The sequence below is a fragment of the Artemia sp. Qi Xiang Cuo genome, chromosome 3 (genome assembly GCF_049724085.1).
Source record: "Artemia sp. Qi Xiang Cuo chromosome 3, ASM4972408v1, whole genome shotgun sequence".
Classification (NCBI taxonomy): Eukaryota; Metazoa; Arthropoda; class Branchiopoda; order Anostraca; family Artemiidae; genus Artemia; species Artemia sp. Qi Xiang Cuo.
In genome coordinates this window covers 1945481-1965154 of record NC_142796.1, presented here as the reverse complement: position 1 = coordinate 1965154, position 19674 = coordinate 1945481, and the positions used below count along the sequence as shown (strand labels likewise).

General features: G+C 37.3%; 1 protein-coding gene across 1 annotated transcript in view; it reads left to right on the top strand.

Moving 5' to 3' along the window:
• The first annotated feature begins 336 nt into the window (after positions 1-336).
• The window catches only part of LOC148953645 (uncharacterized), a 102954-nt gene continuing 83616 nt past the window's right edge, over positions 337-19674 (top strand). The window contains exons 1-2 of the mRNA XM_089086752.1: positions 337-491; positions 15461-15730. The gene's annotated coding sequence lies outside the window, so the exon portion shown is untranslated. The remainder of the gene's footprint in view (positions 492-15460; positions 15731-19674) is intronic.

Genomic DNA, 19674 nt, shown 5'->3' with positions numbered 1-19674 from the left:
GGTCCAGTAATCCGAGCCTAGTTGAAGCTTAGAGAAAATCCAAATTTTGGTGCCATTTGTGGCTCCAGTGTGACTTTTCTTGCTCTGGCTGGGTTTTTGACATTCGTCTTTCTACCAAAAGAGAGTTTGCAAGAGAGCCAGCTATGCACATGAACCAGATAGTTAAAGAGACGTCCCAGCAAGCTTCTCTGTCCCAAACTTCCTTCTGGAGAAATATATCAAGAAATCCTCCTAGCACCCACCTATCTGCTTAAGCTATTACTGACTCCAAATGGAATCCATACTTCTCTGCTAAATTTTCTTTTCCAGATGCCACGCTACAGTCCGAATATGAAGATAAGCTTGATAAATTTCTATCTAGTTGTCTAACCGACAATTTTGTTGTTTCTGCTGATTCTGTACTACGAGCAATCCAACACCTACGATATAAAGTATCTTCTGGCATCGATAAAGTGAGTGCTCCTGACTTTCTCCATGGAAGCGAGCTGCTGGTAAACCATATTTGCTTTTAATGTAGATGATTGTTACCCAAGAACTTGTATCTTCTTCTTTATATGTTAATATTAACCCAAGATGTCTTGGATGTCACCTAGCCTTGTGAAATTGACACTGCTGAAGTCAAAGCTTTTCAATTTGGATTGAAAAAGCCTTGAACCTGATGTTTTATCAAAGTCTAAGCATTATAAGAATTTTTTACATCAACAATTAGAAAAGCTAAGAAGAATTATTTTTCATTTGAAATTCAGGAACGCAAAGGTAATTTAGAGAAAGTTTGGAGCGTAACTAATGAAGCTTTATAAAATAGGAAACAAACAAAAATATTCTACCACCTTCAAGAATGAAAATGGTTCAGCTATGGAAAAAGCAGCTGTACCTAAAGCCTTTATTTCTTACTCTATCACCCCACCAACAGTTAAGATCCTTTCCTTTCCTAAACCAGGTAAATCGTCACCAGCTGAGAGAAGTGTTTTTCTAACTCCGTGTTCAAGCATGGAGATCTGTCATTTTATTTCTGCTTTAAGTAGTACAAACCATGTGCTTAAGTATGTTTCTTGTTGTGTTGTTGAACCTCTTACCCATATTCTTAATCCATCCCTCTCAAAAGCTGCATACCTGGACTCATTTAAAATAGCAAAAGTAATCCCGTTTTTGAAGAAGGTTGACCCTGGCTTTGTTTCAAATTATAGACCTATATCACATCTCCCAGATTTCCCAAAATTGCTTGAAAAAGTTATGCATAAGAAGTTTTTTTCCTTCCTGTCCCATGGAGCTTCAACAAGAAGCGGTTCTGTTCTGTCTGATCACCAGTGTGGCTTCTGACCTAAACTCTCTAGGGCTTGTGCTCTAGTTGGCGTTACAGAATTTGTGCGAGTTAACATAGACGTGGGTCGTTGTGTCCTAGGACTGTTTCTTGATTTTTCTAAGGATTTCGAAATGGTAGATCATATTGTCTTGCTGGGAAAACTTTCTCTACTTGGAGTTCTGGGAATTGATCACAGTTCGTGTGTTATGATGGGAAATCTGCTGATATAGCTGGTTTAGCTGATCTATCTAAAGGCAAAAAAAGCAGTGTGGTCCAGTTTTGGGGCCACTCCTCTTCCTTATTTATATTAGTTACCTTTCTGCATATCCCAGCCTTGACTCCCACGGCGCTTTGTTTGCAGAAGATAGTTTTTTTCCTTCCTGTCCCCTGGAGCTTCAACAAGAAGTGGTTCTGTTCTGTATGATCACCAGTGTGGCTTCTGACCTAAACTCTCTAGGGCTTGTGCTCTAGTTGGCGTTACAGAATTTGTGCGAGTTATCATAGACAAGGGTCGTTGTGTTCTAGGACTGTTTCTTGATTTTTCTAAGGATTTCGATATGGTAGATCATATTGTCTTGCTGGGAAAATTTTCTCTACTTGGAGTTCTGGGAATTGCTTCTAAATGGTTTAAATTTTATATGTCTAGTAGATCGCATTTCGTGTGTTATGATGGGAAATCTGCTGATCTAGCTGGTTTAGCTGATCTATCTAAAGGCAAACAAAGCAGTGTGGTCCAGTTTTGGGACCACTCCTCTTCCTTAGTTATATTAGTGACCTTTCTCCAACTCCCAGCCTTGACTCCCACAGTGCTTTGTTGAACCCCATACTTGTCTGAACCTTCCCCAACAATCTTTGTTTTTTATGGTTCTGATATAGTTCCCCAGTGCTCTTGTGTTGAGCTTCTTGGTGTGTAAGTTCACTGTTTTCTTTTTTCAAAACTTATATTTCTATACACGTTCTCTAATTTCTCGTCAAGTGTCTATGCTTCATCATGCCCATCAATTTCTCCCTCCCGATGTTATGGTTTCTCTTTACTGTGTATTTTTCCTTCCTTATCTTTCTTAGCACTGCTCTGTATGGGCCAATACTAGCCATTCTTCCCTTCGGCAATTCCGAACAACAAGGAATAGAGCGGTGAAGGCAACTTTTTGCCTTCCCCGACTCTGTCCTACAGCTGATCTTTAAAGTGTAACTGGTCTAAATGCCTTAGATGTGGTCATCAAGAAGCAAAACCTAAAACTAGCTCATCAAGATGTCAATTTTTTACTTCCACCAAACATCATATCCTACTTCAATCGAGTTTCAATACGTAAGTGCCAGACTTTTCTGCGGAGCTCTGTTCACCAATTTTAGTTGCCTAAAAGGGTATCCTCTGTTGCTCAGAGTTCCCCAATTTACAGAGCAATTGTTCTTTGGAAATCTATTCCCAGTGAACTTTCTCTCATTAAAAAACTCTTCTTCCCTTTGCAGAAAAATATTTTCTAGGTCTTAATATATTTCGTTTTTTTATTTGTTTATTCATTTTGCCTTATCTATTTATTTTATCTAGTTTAGTGTCTTAATTATGTTGGATCAGATTAGAACCCCGTTTTCCATATTATTATTATTAATAGTTTAGAATTAAAATAAAATACAAGAAATTCCAGTTTGGAGAAAATTATGTTTAAGATAATTGTACTTGAATGTCTAGTTAGTGCTCAAAAGCAAATCTACAACATCATTTTGTTTCGTTTCGATTAGTATTGCAATAAATTGAGTTAATACATTTAGCCCATGATGTAAAAGTATTATGTAATAATCCATGGCCATGGAGTCCTGTTTCATGAGATAGTCAACCATTCTTTGAGTAAATATTTACTTTTGACCAGATAACTTTTGAAATGATGGTTTTGTTTCCATGTGATTTTTGGTTTCTCAAGTGGATTAATTTTTTAATACTGACCCTCTCACTGCTGATTAGAGACTAACTAACAAAGCCAAAGATTGAAGATTCTTCCAAGACGGAGTACCTTCTTGTTGCCTGTTGGTTTCCTAAAGAAAGAATTGGTATCCAAATTAAATATCCAAAAAGAAAAAAAAACTTTTTCTCGATATCGAGATATTTTTATGTTCAAAAATCGAATAGTAACAATCTCACTCTTTTTTCAAATACTGATTCAGATTATTGTCTCCAAAATATTTGAATACTACATTTAATCTATTTTATAGTCCATGTACATGCATTATACTCACTTTTGCTGCAAAGCATAACTGTTACTCCAACTTGAATTTTCTCAATTATATTTCATATGTTGTAAACATCTCATCCCCTTCATGGATTAGTCGACAATTCCTTGGGATTTATACTACAACAATGGTACTCTTGGGGTCATTTTACTTTTGCTAGCATATTCAACAATAAAAAGAGTAAAAACACTCATATATCAAGCTTCATCCAAGATTACATTAAACACATGGTCAGTGCACAGCTTCAGGAAATGGACTTTTCTATATAAAGTTGCAAATATTGAAAAAAAAAGCTTGCTGATCATGTTGTTGCTCAAACTGATCAACTTAAGCAGCAGGAATTAAATAATCAACTCGATATTTTTGATTACCTGAGGATACTATATTTGACAACCCTGAAATTTAGATTTGTCATTTTGCCAAGATAAGTTTCCTGAAAATAGTCTTTTGAACAATTATATCGTGTTTGTGAAAAGTAATGGAAAATGAGTTGGTAACAAAAATCGACGAATAATTAATGATTTCTGCAACCCGAAAGTACAATTCCGGCTTCTAAAACATGAAAAGGACCTGAAAGGATCTGGTTTGGTCATTAATGAGCCTTTGACTAAACCTTGGCTTAATTTACTTTCGCAAGCTCTGTTACACCAATTTTCCTACTATTGGATAATGAGAATGGATGATTCTCCAGTTCCTTTTTCCTTTCTAACTAAGCTTTCTCTTCTTGATTCAGTGTCTTTCGATTCACCTTTTGTTTCTAGTGCTGTTAGTGACAATGATCCTTTGTTGAAATATCTCCACCAGTCTGATTGTTGTTACCATTCTTATCAACATTATTTTGAAAAATTACTGCCTTCAATATCTTGTACTTAACACTTTAATGTGTTTAGCTTGAATGTGCAATGTTTAAGGTAAAAATGGGATAATCTTCTATATTATATTGGTGGTGATAGTTGCCCTTATGATGTAGTATGTCTCGCGGAGACCTGGATGTGTTCAAGTGATGATATGTCCGTGTATCACATACCAGATTTTACTGCATAACGCACAACTAGATCTCTAACTAAGTGTTCTAGTGGTATAAAGCTTTTTGTCAGAAGCAATCTTAATGTTATGAGACGTTCAGATCTTAAGCAGATTTTTAGTTCGGTTCTGAATAATAGAAGTGTGTATTCTTTGGTAGTTGTCCTGTCCTGTAATACACTAAGTTGTGATACTATCTATTTATTTTATGTGCCTCCACCTTTCCCAAAGGTGAAATTTGCTGAATTAATTGAGGAACTTTGCTCAGTTGATAAGCTTGCTTCAAGAAATGTTCTTATGCTTGGAGACTCTAACTGCAATTTATTGAAAATCGGGTGTGAGTCTGGCTGTTCTTTGAATCAATTTCTTCTTTTTGACTTCTTTCTTACATTTTCTTTCCTTCTCGTTTTCATCCAGTCAGATCTTCTGCATCCCTGATTGAAATATTTTTCTGTCTTCTAAAAAATTTATTAAATTTTCCTCTGGTATTATTTTTTCTGATCTTTCTCACCATTTTCCAGTTTATTGTTTTGTTCCCAAAATAAAATTACTGAGTTGAGAGGATACCAAAGGTAAGTCTATACAAGAATTTACAGTCGGTGCGATATTCGTGATCTTGTGTCTGATCTTAGTGCTAGTGATTGGTGTTCTATACTGAAATTGAAAGATGTTATTTGGGCATCAGCCACATTAATGAGTTGGTTACAAACAATAATCGAAAAACAAATTTCACTTGCAAAATCTTCAAGTAAATATTAACCCAAGATGTCTTGGATGTCACCTAGTCTTGTGAAATTGACACTGCAGAAGTCAATTTTTTTCAATTTGGCTTGAAAAAGCCTTGAACCTGATGATTTATTAAAGTCTAAGTATTATAAGAATTTTTTACATCAACAATTACAAAAGCTAAGAAGAATTATTTTTTGTTTAAAATTCAGGAACGCAAAGGTAATTTAGAGAAATTTTGGAGTGTAACTAATGAAGCTTTATATCATAGGAAACAAACAAAAAACATTCTACCACCTTCAAGAATGAAAATGGTTCAACTATGGAAAAAGCAGCTGTACCTAAAGCCTTCATTTTTTACTTTATCACCCCACCAACTGTTAAGATCCTTTCCTTTCCTAAACCAGGTAAATCGTCACCAGCTGAGAGAAGTGTTTTTCTAACTCCGTGTTCTAGCATGGAGATCTGTCATTTTATTTCTGCTTTAAGTAGTAGTAACACAGCTGACGTGCTTGGACTAACCAACCATGTACTTAGGTATGTTTCTGGTTGTGTTGTTGAACCTCTTACCCATATTCTTAAACCATCTCTCTCAAAAGCTGTTTACCGGGACTCATTTAAAATAGCAAAAGTAATCCTGCGCTTGAAGAAGGGTGACCCTGGCTTTGTTTCAAATTATAGACCTATATCACATCTCCCAGTTTTTCCAAAATTGCTTGAAAAAGTTATGCGTAAGCTGTTTTTTTTCTTTCCTGTCTACTGGAGCTTTAACAAGAAGTGGTTCTGTTCTGTCTGATCACCAGTGTGGCTTCTGACCTAAACTCTCTAGGGCTTGTGCTCTAGTTGACGTTACAGAATTTGTGCGAGTTAACATAGACAAGGGTCGGTGTGTTCTAGGACTGTTTCTTGATTTTTCTAAGGATTTCGATATGGTAGATCATATTGTCTTGCTGGAAAAACTTTCTCTACATGGACATCTGGGAATTGCTTCTAAATGGTTAAAATTTTATCAGTCTAGTAGATCACAGTTCGTGTGTTATGATGGGAAATCTGCTAATCTAGCTGGTTTAGCTGATCTATCTAAAGGCAAACAAAGCAGTGTGGTCCAATTTTGGTACCACTCCTCTTCCTTATTTATATTAGTGACCTTTCTCCATCTCTCAGCCTTGACTCCCACAGCGCTTTGTTTGCAAAAGATAGTAATTTTTTGTGGCTGCTAGATGTTCTAACATCTGCTATGGCTAAGGTTTAGCTCCTGCTCAACCATGTGCATGATTCGTGTGAGCAGAACGGGATGCTGTTGGAAAGTTCTAAGAGTACCATTATTTATTTTCGAACCCCATACCTGTCTGAACCTTCCCCAACAATCTTTGTTTTTATGGTGCTGATATAGTTCCCCAGTGCTCTTGTATTAAGCTTCTTGGTGTGTAATTTCACTGTTTTCTTTTTTCAAAAATTATATTTCTATACACGTTCTATAATTTCTCGACAAGTGTTTATGGTTCATCATGCCCATCAATTTCTTTCTCCCGATGTTATGGTTTCTCTTTACTGTGTATTTTTCCTTCCTTATCTTTCTTAGCGGTGCTCTCTATGGTGCAATACTAGCCATTCTTCCCTTCGGCAATTCTGAACAACAAAGAATAGAGCGGTTAAGGCAACTTTTCGCCTTCCCAGACTCTATCCTACAGCTGATCTTTAAAGTGAAACTGGTCTAAATGCCTTAGATGTGGTCATCAGGAAGCAAAACCTAAAACTAGCTCATCGAGATATCAATTTTTCACTTCCACCAAACATCATATCCTACTTCAATCGAGTTTCAATGCGTAAGTGCCAGACTTTCCTTCGGAGCTCTGTTCACCAATTTTGGTTGCCTAAAAGGGTATCCTCTGTGGCTCAGAGTTCACCAAGTTACAGAACAATTGCTCTTTGGAAATCTATTCCCAGTGAACTTTCTCTTATTAAAAAACTCTTCTTCCTTTTGCAGAACAATATTCTCTAGGTCTTGATATATTTCGTTTTTTTATTGGTTTATTCATTTTGCTTTTTCTATTCATTTTATCTAGTTTAGTGTCTTAATTATGTTGGATCAGATTAGAACCCCATTTTCAATATTATTATTAATGGTTTAGAGTTTAAATAAAATACAAGACATTCCAGTTTGGAGAAAATTACGTTTAAGATAATTGTGCAAACGTTGTTTCTTTCTTCTCGTATTGTGGTTATATTTTCGAGTTATAATTGTATTTTGTTCTTTCCTGACCTCTAGTTCCTAGGTGTACTTATGCAATTACTATAGTAAGTAATAAATTTAATTGGATTGAATTCAAATTGAACTTATACTATTAATACTACCAGTACAGCTGCTTTAACTAAGGACTCTAAGGGTACGCTAAAATGTTTGGACAGGCTTCGTAGCCATTCCTGGCTCTGGGGGATGTAAGGTCTAATTTCCAAAAATGACTATGTGTATATTTTTAATACTAGAAGAACAGTTCCTTTAACTAATAATACTAAGGGTATGCTAAAATGTCAGGCGAGGGTTCGTAGTCATTCCTGGCTCAGAGGATTTAAGGTCTAAGGTCCAAAAATGCACTACGTTTATACTGATTAATTGAATAAACTTTTTCGACAAAACATGTTTTTCAAAGAAAAGTAAAGAACTCCAGTAAACAAAAATAGCGCAAAATAAAATCAAATAATCTACCAAACTCGAAACTACCACAAATAAGCATCGATAAATAAATGAAACCCAAAACGAACAAAAATTACAATAAATAAGCGAGTCAAACTCAAAACGAACAGAAATTAACATAAGTTGGGTGCAAAACCCTTATGCCTTCCCAAGGCCAGAACAAAATTTGCACTTTACTGAAAAAAAATGTAAATGTTTTTGCTTTAATAACTTTAATAAATCAAATAATTTTAACATTTTGATTACTAAATATCAGCATATGCATATTAAACTGACAATGTACATTCATTTGTATTTTTTCAGTAAAGTATAAATTTTGTTCTGGCCTTGGGAAGCCATAGGGGTTTTGCACACAACTTATGTTAATTTCTTCTCGTTTTGAGTTTGACTCGTTAATTTATTGTAATTTCTGTTCGTTTTGGGTTTCATTTATTTGTCAATGCTGATTTGAGGTAGTTTCGAGCCTGGTATATTATTTGATTTTATTTTTGCTCATTTTTGTTTAATGGAGTTCTTCACTTTTCTTTGAAAAACTTATTTTTTCGAAAAAGTTTTTTAAATTGATTTCTGTACGTTTGATATTGACATAGTCTTTTCAGGGAAAAAGAAAATAACTCTTTAAATCTTTTCATTTTTTAAGACATAATAGTTTGGCCTGCTATTTGTATGCTGGAGAAAAATTTTCAGGAATTTAAACAACATACACCCTTTTAGAAATCTGGACACAAATAGTACTGTTTAACTTAGTTTCATACCTCCTCTAGTTGACCTGAAATTGAAAACTTGATACCTTTCGCGAAAAAAATCTGTTTTCTTTCTTTGATAGCTTGGATACAATTACACTATTTTGATTTGGTTAAATGTTAAGAGCAGAACTAGCCTCAAAAGTTTGAACATAATACCCTTAGTTGTTCTGGAGATACTACTGAGATTCCTTATTGGGAATTAGCATTATCACAGTGCATTTTGATTTAACCTTAAGGCAACATCGAGTTTTTAAACATAATGGGCAAATTGGAAGGTGGGAGTGGAAGGGGGATTAGTTGCGCTCCAATCACTTTCGACTAATAAAAAGGGCATCAGCCCTTTCTATTTTCAATTGAATGAGCCCCTTTTGAAGTTCCCACGACAACTTCTTCGATACAAAACGCCATTGTCTAAACAACAACAACAACAACAAATAGTACTAATCACTTTCGACTATTAAAAAGGGCACTAGCCTTTTGAATTTAAAATTGAATGATCCCTTTTCTGAAGCTTCTACAACAACGCCTTCTATAAAAGCTTATATGCCCCCAGGGCATAACTTAAAACCCTTGCCCTGAGGGCTGTGGTGGAGTATCCTCCTCAAAAACATATTTTCTAACTGTAAATCAACTACGCTGAACAAAACGGCTATCTGAAAATATATATTGGATGTGTTTGGAGGAATGATGGGCTGGGGGGGGGGCTAGTTGCGCTCCAATCGCTTTCGAATATTAAAAAGGGCACTAGCGCTTTGATTTTCCAATCGAATGAGTTTTTTTTGAAGTTTCTACGACAACATCTTCTAAAAATATTATATTCCCCCTGGGCATAAATTAAAATCCTTGCTCTAAGGGTTGTGGGGGAGTGTCCTCCTCAAAAATATTTTTTTATCTGGAAATCAATTACGCTGAATAAAATGGCTATCTCAAAATTTTTATTGGGTGTGTTTAGGAGAATGATAGGTGTGGGGGGGGGGGCTAGTTGCCCTCCAATCACTTTCGTCTTTTAAAAAGGGCACTGGCCCTTTGAATTTCCGATCCAATGAGCCTTTTTTGAAGTTTCAACGACAACGCCTTCTATAAAAACCTTATATGCCCCCAGGGCATAACTTAAAACCTTTGTACTGAGGGTTGCGGGGGAGTATCTTCCTCAAAAACATATTTTCTGTCTAAAAATCAAGTAAGCTGGACAAAATGGCTATCTCAAAATTTTAATGGATGTGTTTGGGAGAATGATGGGTGTGGGGAGGGGGATAGTTACACTTCAATCACTTACGACTACTAAAAAGGGCACTAGCCCTTTGAATTTCCAATCGAATGAGCTTTTTTTGAAATTTCTACGACAACGGCTTTTATTAAAATTTTATATGCCCCATGGGCATAGCTTAAAACCCTTGCCCTGAGGTCTGTGGGGGAGTGTCCTCCTCAAAAAGATATTTCATATCTGGACACCAACTACGCTGAACAAAATGGCTATCTCAAAATTTTGATTAGATGTGTTTGGGGGAATGATGGGGTTGGGAAGGGGGCTAGTTAACCTCCAACTAATTTCGAATATTAAAAAGGGCATTAGTTCTTTGAATTTTCAATGTGTTTGGGGGATGTGTTTGGGGGAATTGTGGGCGTGGGAAAGGGGCTAGTACCCCTCTTATAACTTTTGACTGTTAAGAAGGGAACTAGCGCTTTGAATTTCCAGTCGGATGAGTCTATTTTAAAGTTTTTACGACAACACCTTCTTATTAAAACCTTATATACCTCAAGGGCATAACGTAAAACTCTTGCCCTGAGGAATGTGGGGGAGTGTCCTCCTAAAACACATATTTTCTATCTGGAAATCAACTAGCCTACGCTGAACAAAATGGCTATGTCAAAATTCTGATTGGATGTGCTTAGGGGAATGATGGGCGTGGGGGAGGGGCTAATTGCCCTCCAATCACTTTCGACTTTAAAAATAGCACTAGCCCTTTGAATTTACAATGGAATGAGCGTAGTTTAAAGTTTGTATGACAACACCTTCTATAAAAACCTTATTGCCCCAGGGCATAACTTAAAACCTTTGCCCTGAGGTTTTTGGGGGAGTGTCCTCCTCAAAAACATATTTTCTATTTGAAAATCAGCTATGCTGAACAAAAGGGCTATCACAAAATTTTGATTTGATATGTTTTGGGGAATGATGGGCGTGGAGGGGGTCTTGCTGCCGTCCAATCACTTTCGACTATTGAAAAGGGCACTAGCCCTTTGAATTTCCAATCAAATGAGTCCCTTTCGAAGTTTCTATGACAACGCCTTCTATAAAAACTTTATATACCCCAGGACATAAATTAAAACCCTTACCCTAAGGGTTGTTTGGGAGACTGTCCTGCTCAAAAACATATTTTCTATCTGGAAATCAACTACGCTGAACAAAATGGCTATCTCAAAGTTTTGATTGGATGTGTTTGGGGGATTAATGGGTGTGGGGGGACAGTTGTCGTCCAATCACTTTCAACTATTAAAAAGGCACTAGCCCTTTGAATTCTCAATCGAATGAACCTGTTTTGAAGTTTTAACGAAAACGCCATCTATAAAAACCTTATATGCCTCAAGGGCATAACTTAAAACCTTTGTCCTGAGGGTTTTGGGGGAGTGTCCTTCTCAAAAATATATTTTCTATGTGGAAATCAACTACGCTGAACAAAATGGCTATCTTAATATTTTGATTGGATGTGTTTTGGGAAATGATGGGCGTGGGGGGATTGTTGCCCTCCAATCACTTTCAACTATTGAAAAGGGCACTAGCCCTTTGAATTTCCAATCGAATGAGCCTGTTTTGAAGTTTCTAAGACAATCCCTTCTATCAAATCCTTATATGCCCCCTAGGACATAACTTAAAACCCTTGCACTGAAGATTGTGGGGGAGTTTCCTCCTCAAAAACACATTTTCTATCTAGAAATCAACTACGCTGAACAAAATAGCTATCTCATAATTTTGATTGGATGTGTTTTGGGGAATGATGGAGGTGGAGGGGGTCTATTTGCCCTCCAATCACTTTGACTATTAAAAAGGGCACTAGCCCTTTGAACTTCCAATCGATTGAGCCTGTTTTGAAATTTCTAAGACGGTGATTTCTCTAAAGACCTTATAGGCCCCAGGGCATAACTTAAAACCCGTGCTCCGAGTGTTTTGGGGGAGTGCCCTCTTCAAAAAGATGTTTTCTGTCTGGAAATCAGCTACGCTGACACAATGCCTATCTCAAAATTTTGATTGGATGTTTTTGGGGGTATGCCGGGCGTGGCAGGGGGGCTAATTGCCCTCCAATCACTTTCGACTTTTAAAAAGGGCACTAGCCCTTTGAATTTCAATCGAATGAGCCTGCTTTGAAGTTTCTACGACAACACCTTTTATAAAAATCTGATATGCTCCCAGGGCATAACTTAAAACCTATGCCCTGAGAGTTTTGGGGGAGTTTCCTCCTTAAAAAAATATTTTCTATCTAGAAATCAATTAAGATGAGAAAATGGCTATCTCAAAAGTTTGATTGGATATGTTTGGGGGAATGATGGGCGTAGAGGGGGGCTAGTTGCCCTCCAATCACTTGTGACTTTTAAAAAGGGCATTAGCCCTTTGAATTTCCAATAGAATAAGACTGTTTTGAAGTTTCTACAACAACACCTTCTAAAAAAAACCTTATATGGCCCAAGGACATAACTTAAAACTTTTGAGCAGAGGGAATTGGGGTAGTGTCCTCCTCAAAGACATATTTTCTATCTGGAAATCAACTAGCCTACGCCGAACAAAATGCCTATCTCAAAATATTAATTGGATGTGTTTTTGGAAATTATGAGTGTCGGGGGAGGGTGGGCTAGTTGCCCTCCAATCACTTTTGACTATTAAAAAGGGCACTAACCTTTTGAATTTCCAATCGAATGAGCCTGTTTTGAAGTTTCTTTACGACAACGCCTTTTATAATGCCTTAAGGCGATGACATCGCCTTCAATAAAATCCTTATATGCCCCCGGGGCATAACTTAAAACCCTTGCCCTGAGGATTGTGGGGGAGTGTCCTCCTCAAAAACACATTTTCGATCTGGAAATCAACTACACTGAACAAAATGGCTATCTAACAATTTTGATTGGATGTGTTTTGGGGCATGATGGGCTTGGAGGGGGTCATGTTGCCCTCCAATCACTTTCGACTGTTGAAAAGGGCACTAGCCCTTTGAATTTCCAGTCAAATGAGCCTGTTTTGAAGTTTCTACGAAAGCACCTTCTGTAAAAACCGTACATGACCCCAGGGCATAACTTAAAACCCTTGCCCCGAGTGTTGTGGGGGAGTGTCCTCCTCAAAAAGATATTTTCTATCTGGAAATCAGCTACGCTGACGAAATGCCTCTCTCAAAATTTTGATGGGATGTGTTTGGGGGAATAATGGGCGTGGAGGGGGGGGGCGATTGAATGACCAGTTTTGAAGTTTCTACAACAACACCTGCTATAAAATCCTTATACACCCCCAGGGCATAACTTAAAACCCTGGCCCTGAGAGTTGAAGGGGGGGGGCGTCCTCCTCAAAAACCTATTTTCTATCTGGAAATCATCTACGTTGAACAAAATGGCTATGTCACAATTTTTATTGGATATGTTTGGGGGAAAGATGGGTTTGGGGGGAGGGGGGGCTAGTTGCCCTCCAATCACTTTCGACTATTAAAAAGGGCACTAGCACTTTGAATTTCTAATCGAATGAGATTTTTTGAAGTTTCAACGACAACGCCTTCCACGAAAACCTTATATGCCCCCAGGGCATAACTTACAACCCTTACCCTGAGGGTTTTGGGGGAGCTTCCTCCTCATAAACATATACTCTATCTTGAAATCAACTACGTTGAACAAAATGGCTATCTCACAATTTTGATTGGAAATGTTTTGGGGAATGATGGGCGTGGGGGGTTTAGTTGCCCTCCAATTACTTTCGATTATTAAAAAGGGTACTAGCCCTTGGAATTTTAGATCGAATGAGCCCGTTTTGAAGTTTCTACGACAATGTCTTCTATAAAACCTTATGTACCCCCGGGGCATAACTGAAAACCCTTGCCCTGAGGGTTGTGGGGGAGTTTCCTCCTCAAAACATATTTTCTATCTGGAAATCAACTACGCTTAACAAAATGGCTATTTCAAAATTTTGATTGTATATATTTGGGGGAATAATGGGCGTGGAGAGGGGGGGGGGGGGTAGTTACCCTCCAATCACTTTCGACTTTTAAAAAGGGCACTAGCCCTTTGAATTTCCAATCAAATAAGCCTGTTTTGAAGTTTCTTACGACAATGCCTTTTATAATGCCTTATAAGCCCCCAGGGCATAACTTAAACACTTGCCTTGAGGGTTATGGGGAGGGGGCTGTCCTCCTCAAAAACCAATTTTCTGTGTTGAAATCAACTATGTTGAACCCAATATCTATCTCACAATTTTGGATGGATGTTTTTGGGTAAAAAATGGGCGTGGGGGGGGACTAGTTGCCCTCCAGTCATTTTCGACTTTTAAAAAGGGCACTAGCCCATTGAATTTCCAATCGAATGAGCCTGTTTTGAAGTTTCTACGACAATACCTTCTATAAAAATCTGATATGCCCTGTAGCGTTGATCTATATTATCTCGTATCCAAGACGGTGGTGCTGTTTGACTATAAATGTTTAAATAAATTTCATCAATTCCCTTTCCAGGGAAAATCGGTTTCACAAAATTGATAGTGGCAGATAGCGTAATAGTTTCTACTTCGATCATGTTAGATTTGGATCCTGTGAGCAATCGAATTTCTATACTTTTATCTAAGTCAATTGTGAAGTGAAATCCCAAATATTGACCTAATCTATGGTAGTCATTTGAGTTGTCTTTTTTCAGTGACTTAATATTTTTTCAAAAATAAGGTACTTGTTGCAAGAAATAGTACAGGGAATACCTTATGCCCTGATTATCAATTTTATGTGGATTTCCGCTATCAATAGTATATAATTCAACCCTGTTTCTGAAAAATACAGTCTCGATTTTAGGTGTCCAATGATAAGAGCTGAACCTTAAACTCAGGCCCTCAATTTCAGCTGATATCATTAAAGCACAATTCAATGTTCTTTGTCCCCCATTTTAAACTTCTTAAACTAAAACTTCTCCACTTCTTTTTTTGAAACTTTAAGGGCCTTGTGTCGACAACGGCCAGGACAGCTGAGTATAACAGGAGCTAGGGCCAGTTTATCATTTTCTTTCTCACTTCCAAAATAAATTTAAGACAAAAATGAGTCCATTTCTACCCCTTTAAACTCCTTTGGTTTGCCAACTTGTTAACCGTCTTTCTTTTTAATCAATTTGATGTTTCCATTTTGATCAAACATGTATACTTTAGCTTTTTCCACATTTTTAGCAGAGTAGATAAATTTTTTGGCAAATAGATTTATAAGAAAAATGTGTTCGGAAATAAACTAGCAGTTTCATACATTTTTCCACTATATTCCCTTACTCCAATAGTGATATTATTAATGATTGCAGCAGGGTCTTTAGGGTCTTGCTGTATATTCAATTCTAGGCTACATGGCTTTAAGTAGGGTTTTGTATGGTGTATCTCATTTTTTCTCTTTAAATTGAGAAGCTGTATGTTAACTTTATTTATGCTCTCATGATTGCCAAGAATAAACATTCTATTCCTCTTAGCAGCAGAAGTCCTTGGGCTAAAGAATGAATATGTCGTATGATATTATTCTGGATATAACTCGTTTTTAGGAACTGATGAATGGCCAAAATGATGGCAATGCTCCATTAATGCTCATTAGTGATTCTTCATCAACTCTGGCATCGGTTTCATCGAAGTAACCACAGATCGACTGCATAAAAAATATCAGATACACGACTGCTACAGCGAATAACTTTAGGTTGGCAAGAGTTTTGTATTGTGTAAACCAACCAGAACACCGTCAATTACGACCATGAATATATTTACATGTGAACGGTACATCAAATATGGAGTTACTAAAAATAATCTGTACTTTACTGGTAAGTGCAACGACACAGAAATTCTGTTTTTAATTCCATTTTCCTTCAATTCGAACATTTCGAAGCGTTAAGTATAGCTTACAACGGTCAGAGCTGTATCAGTTTGGAAAATTCTTTGATGACAGAACAATATATAATTTATATTATAGATAAACAGAGTGGAGATGAACAAATTTTCGAAGTAAGTTACTTAAATAAGTAAAATGTTAGTATATAATTAATTTCAGCTTCTGGGTTTTCAGCTATGCATCCAGCCATAAACGTTTAAAAATAATTTAGATGCGCTTTGAACTAATTAAACGTGTTATAGAATATTAAATTATTATTTTAATATTAAATTAATTGTGGAGGGAGAGAAGGTGTGTAGTATTTTTTAAATGATCAATTTATTTAGTTAAATAATCATACTTCTGCTTCGTAGTAACGTGTAAGATTTCCCCCCGCAAAGTGCAATCAAAAGGAGCCATGTTATATTTTTTCGTCCCATATGCTCAAAAAATCTGTACCGTTTTTGAAACAGAACCAGACAGAGTTTGTTGAAACAAAATGGGAATTTTTTAGGGAAGGGCGAAAAAATGCGTGTTGAAATTATCATTTTCAAGAATTAATTATTTGGAAACTAAAATATGATTTACATTTAAGGAGCCTTTGGCAAAGAAGGCAAAGCTAACAGCTTCCACTCATAATATTCAAATGGAGATACCACCCATAAGACAATCTGTTATAATGCACGCGGGGCCTTCCATACAAGATGAATTAAACCTACAAAATATGGATAAACCTACAAATATATATAGTTAGAAGTATTTTTTCAGGGAGAAACTGCTGCATAGTATGTTAAACCCCTTAACCCCCCCCCCCCCTGGGTACGGCCTTGCTACCAACAACTCACCGCAGCACCAACCCGCCTGAGATTTGTGACTAGTCAATTGGGTGTCCTGTTAGAAAGTTTTGTCACCGAGCATGACTCATTAGGATAATCTTGGAGTTTGTAGCAACAGACCCTGAATAAAAAGTGTAGTACAAGGGTGACCTGTGCCCCCTAATTTATTTTGCCCGATCTCTTATATTTTGAAAAATGCTTGTTTTTTAGGGGGAAGAATTATTTTAATTTGAAAATGCAGATTTTTTATATTTTCATTGAAAAAACTGAAAAGAACGACTATTTTGTCCCTTCCTAGATTTTGAAAACACGCACCCCCTAAATTATTATTAATTGACACCAAAATCAGATATAATAATAAGAGGTAGATACACTTTTTTCGTTCAGGCCATGGCGATTTGGAAACCTTTCATGAACACAGGATCCAATAAAAAGGATCTTTTTACTTTCATTTATTTTTCGAGAAAATTATTTTGAGGCAAACCAATATTTCAGGAACCAAAATGAAAAAGAATAATTAAAATTTACAACCTACTACTTAAAATTTAAAAACAACCTACATATTTTCTATCTGCAAATCAACTACGCTGAACAAAATGGCTATCTCAAAGTTTTGATTGGATGTGTTTTGGGGAATGATGGGCGTGGGGGGCCAGATGTCGTCCAATCACTTTCAACTATTAAAAAGGCACTAGCCCTTTGAATTCCCAATCGAATGAACCTGTTTTGAAGTTTTAACGAAAACGCCATCTATAAAAAACCTTATATGCCTCAAGGGCATAACTTAAAACCTTTGTCCTGAGGGTTTTGGGGGAGTGTCCTCCTCAAAAATATATTTTCTATTTGGAAATCAACTACGCTGAACAAAATGGCTATCTTAAAATTTTGATTGGATGTGTTTTGGGAAATGATGGGCGTGGGGGGATTGTTGCCCTCCAATCACTTTCAACTATTAAAGAGGGCACTAGCTCTTTTAATTTCCAATCGAATGAGCCTGTTTTGAAGTTTCTAAGACAATACCTTCTATAAAATCCTTATATGCCCCCTAGGGCATAACTTAAAACCCTTGCACTGAAGATTGTGGGGGAGTTTCCTCCTCAAAAACACATTTTCTATCTAGAAATCAACTACGATGAACAAAATAGCTATCTAATAATTTTGATTGGATGTGTTTTGGGGAATGATGGAGGTGAAGGGGGTCTATTTGCCCTCCAATCACTTTTGACTATTAAAAAGGGCACTAGCCCTTTGAACTTCCAATCGATTGAGCCTGTTTTGAAATTTCTAAGACGGTGATCTCTCTAAAGACCTTATAGGCCCCAGGGCATAACTTAAAACCCGTGCTCCGAGTGTTTTGGGGGAGTGCCCTCTTCAAAAAGATATTTTCTGTCTGGAAATCAGCTACGCTGACACAATGCCTATCTCAAAATTTTGATTGGATGTTTTTGGGGGAATGACGGGCGTGGAAGGGGGGCTAATTGCCCTCCAATCACTTTCGACTTTTAAAAAGGGCACTAGCCCTTTGAATTTCAATCGAATGAGCCTGCTTTGAAGTTTCTACGACAACACCTTTTATAAAAATCTGATATGCTCCCAGGGCATAACTTAAAACCTATGCCCTGAGAGTTTTGGGGGAGTTTCCTCCTTAAAAAAATATTTTCTATCTGGAAATCAATTAAGATGAGAAAATGGCTATCTCAAAAGTTTGATTGGATATGTTTGGGGGAATGATGGGCGTAGAGGGGGGCTAGTTGCCCTCCAATCACTTGTGACTTTTAAAAAGGGCATTAGCCCTTTGAATTTCCAATAGAATAAGACTGTTTTGAAGTTTCTACAACAACACCTTCTACAAAAAACCTTATATGGCCCAAGGACATAACTTAAAACTTTTGAGCAGAGGGATTTGGGGTAGTGTCCTCCTCAAAGACATATTTTCTATCTGGAAATCAACTAGCCTACGCCGAACAAAATGCCTATCTCAAAATATTAATTGGATGTGTTTTTGGAAATTATGAGTGTCGGGGGAGGGTGGGCTAGTTGCCCTCCAATCACTTTTGACTATTAAAAAGGGCGCTAACCTTTTGAATTTCCAATCGAATGAGCCTGTTTTGAAGTCTCTTAACGACAACGCCTTTTATAATGCCTTAAGGCGATGACATCGCCTTCAATAAAATCCTTATATGCCCCCGGGGCATAACTTAAAACCCTTGCCCTGAGGATTGTGGGGGAGTATCCTCCTCAAAAACACATTTTCGATCTGGAAATCAACTACGCTGAACAAAATGGCTATCTAACAATTTTGATTGGATGTATTTTGGGGCATGATGGGCTTGGAGGGGGTCATGTTGCCCTCCAATCACTTTCGACTGTTGAAAAGGGCACTAGCCCTTTGAATTTCCAGTCAAATGAGCCTGTTTTGAAGTTTCTACGAAAGCACCTTCTGTAAAAACCGTACATGACCCCAGGGCATAACTTAAAACCCTTGCCCCGAGCGCTGTGGGGGAGTGTCCTCCTCAAAGAGATATTTTCTATCTGGAAATCAGCTACGCTGACGAAATGCCTATCTCAAAATTTTGATTGGATGTGTTTGGGGGAATAATGGGCGTGGCGGGGGGGGGCAATTGAATGAGCCAGTTTTGAAGTTTCTACAACAACACCTGCTATAAAATCCTTATATACCCCCAGGGCATAACTTAAAACCCTGGCCCTGAGAGTTGAAGGGGGGGGGCGTCCTCCTCAAAAACCTATTTTCTATCTGGAAATCATCTACGTTGAACAAAATGGCTATGTCACAATTTTTATTGGATATGTTTGGGGGAAAGATGGGTTTGGGGGGAGGGGGGGCTAGTTGCCCTCCAATCACTTTCGACTATTAAGAAGGGCACTAGCACTTTGAATTTCTAATCGAATGAGATTTTTTGAAGTTTCAACGACAACGCCTTCCACGAAAACCTTATATGCCCCCAGGGCATAACTTACAACCCTTACCCTGAGGGTTGTGGGGGAGCTTCCTCCTCATAAACATATACTCTATCTTGAAATCAACTACGTTGAACAAAAT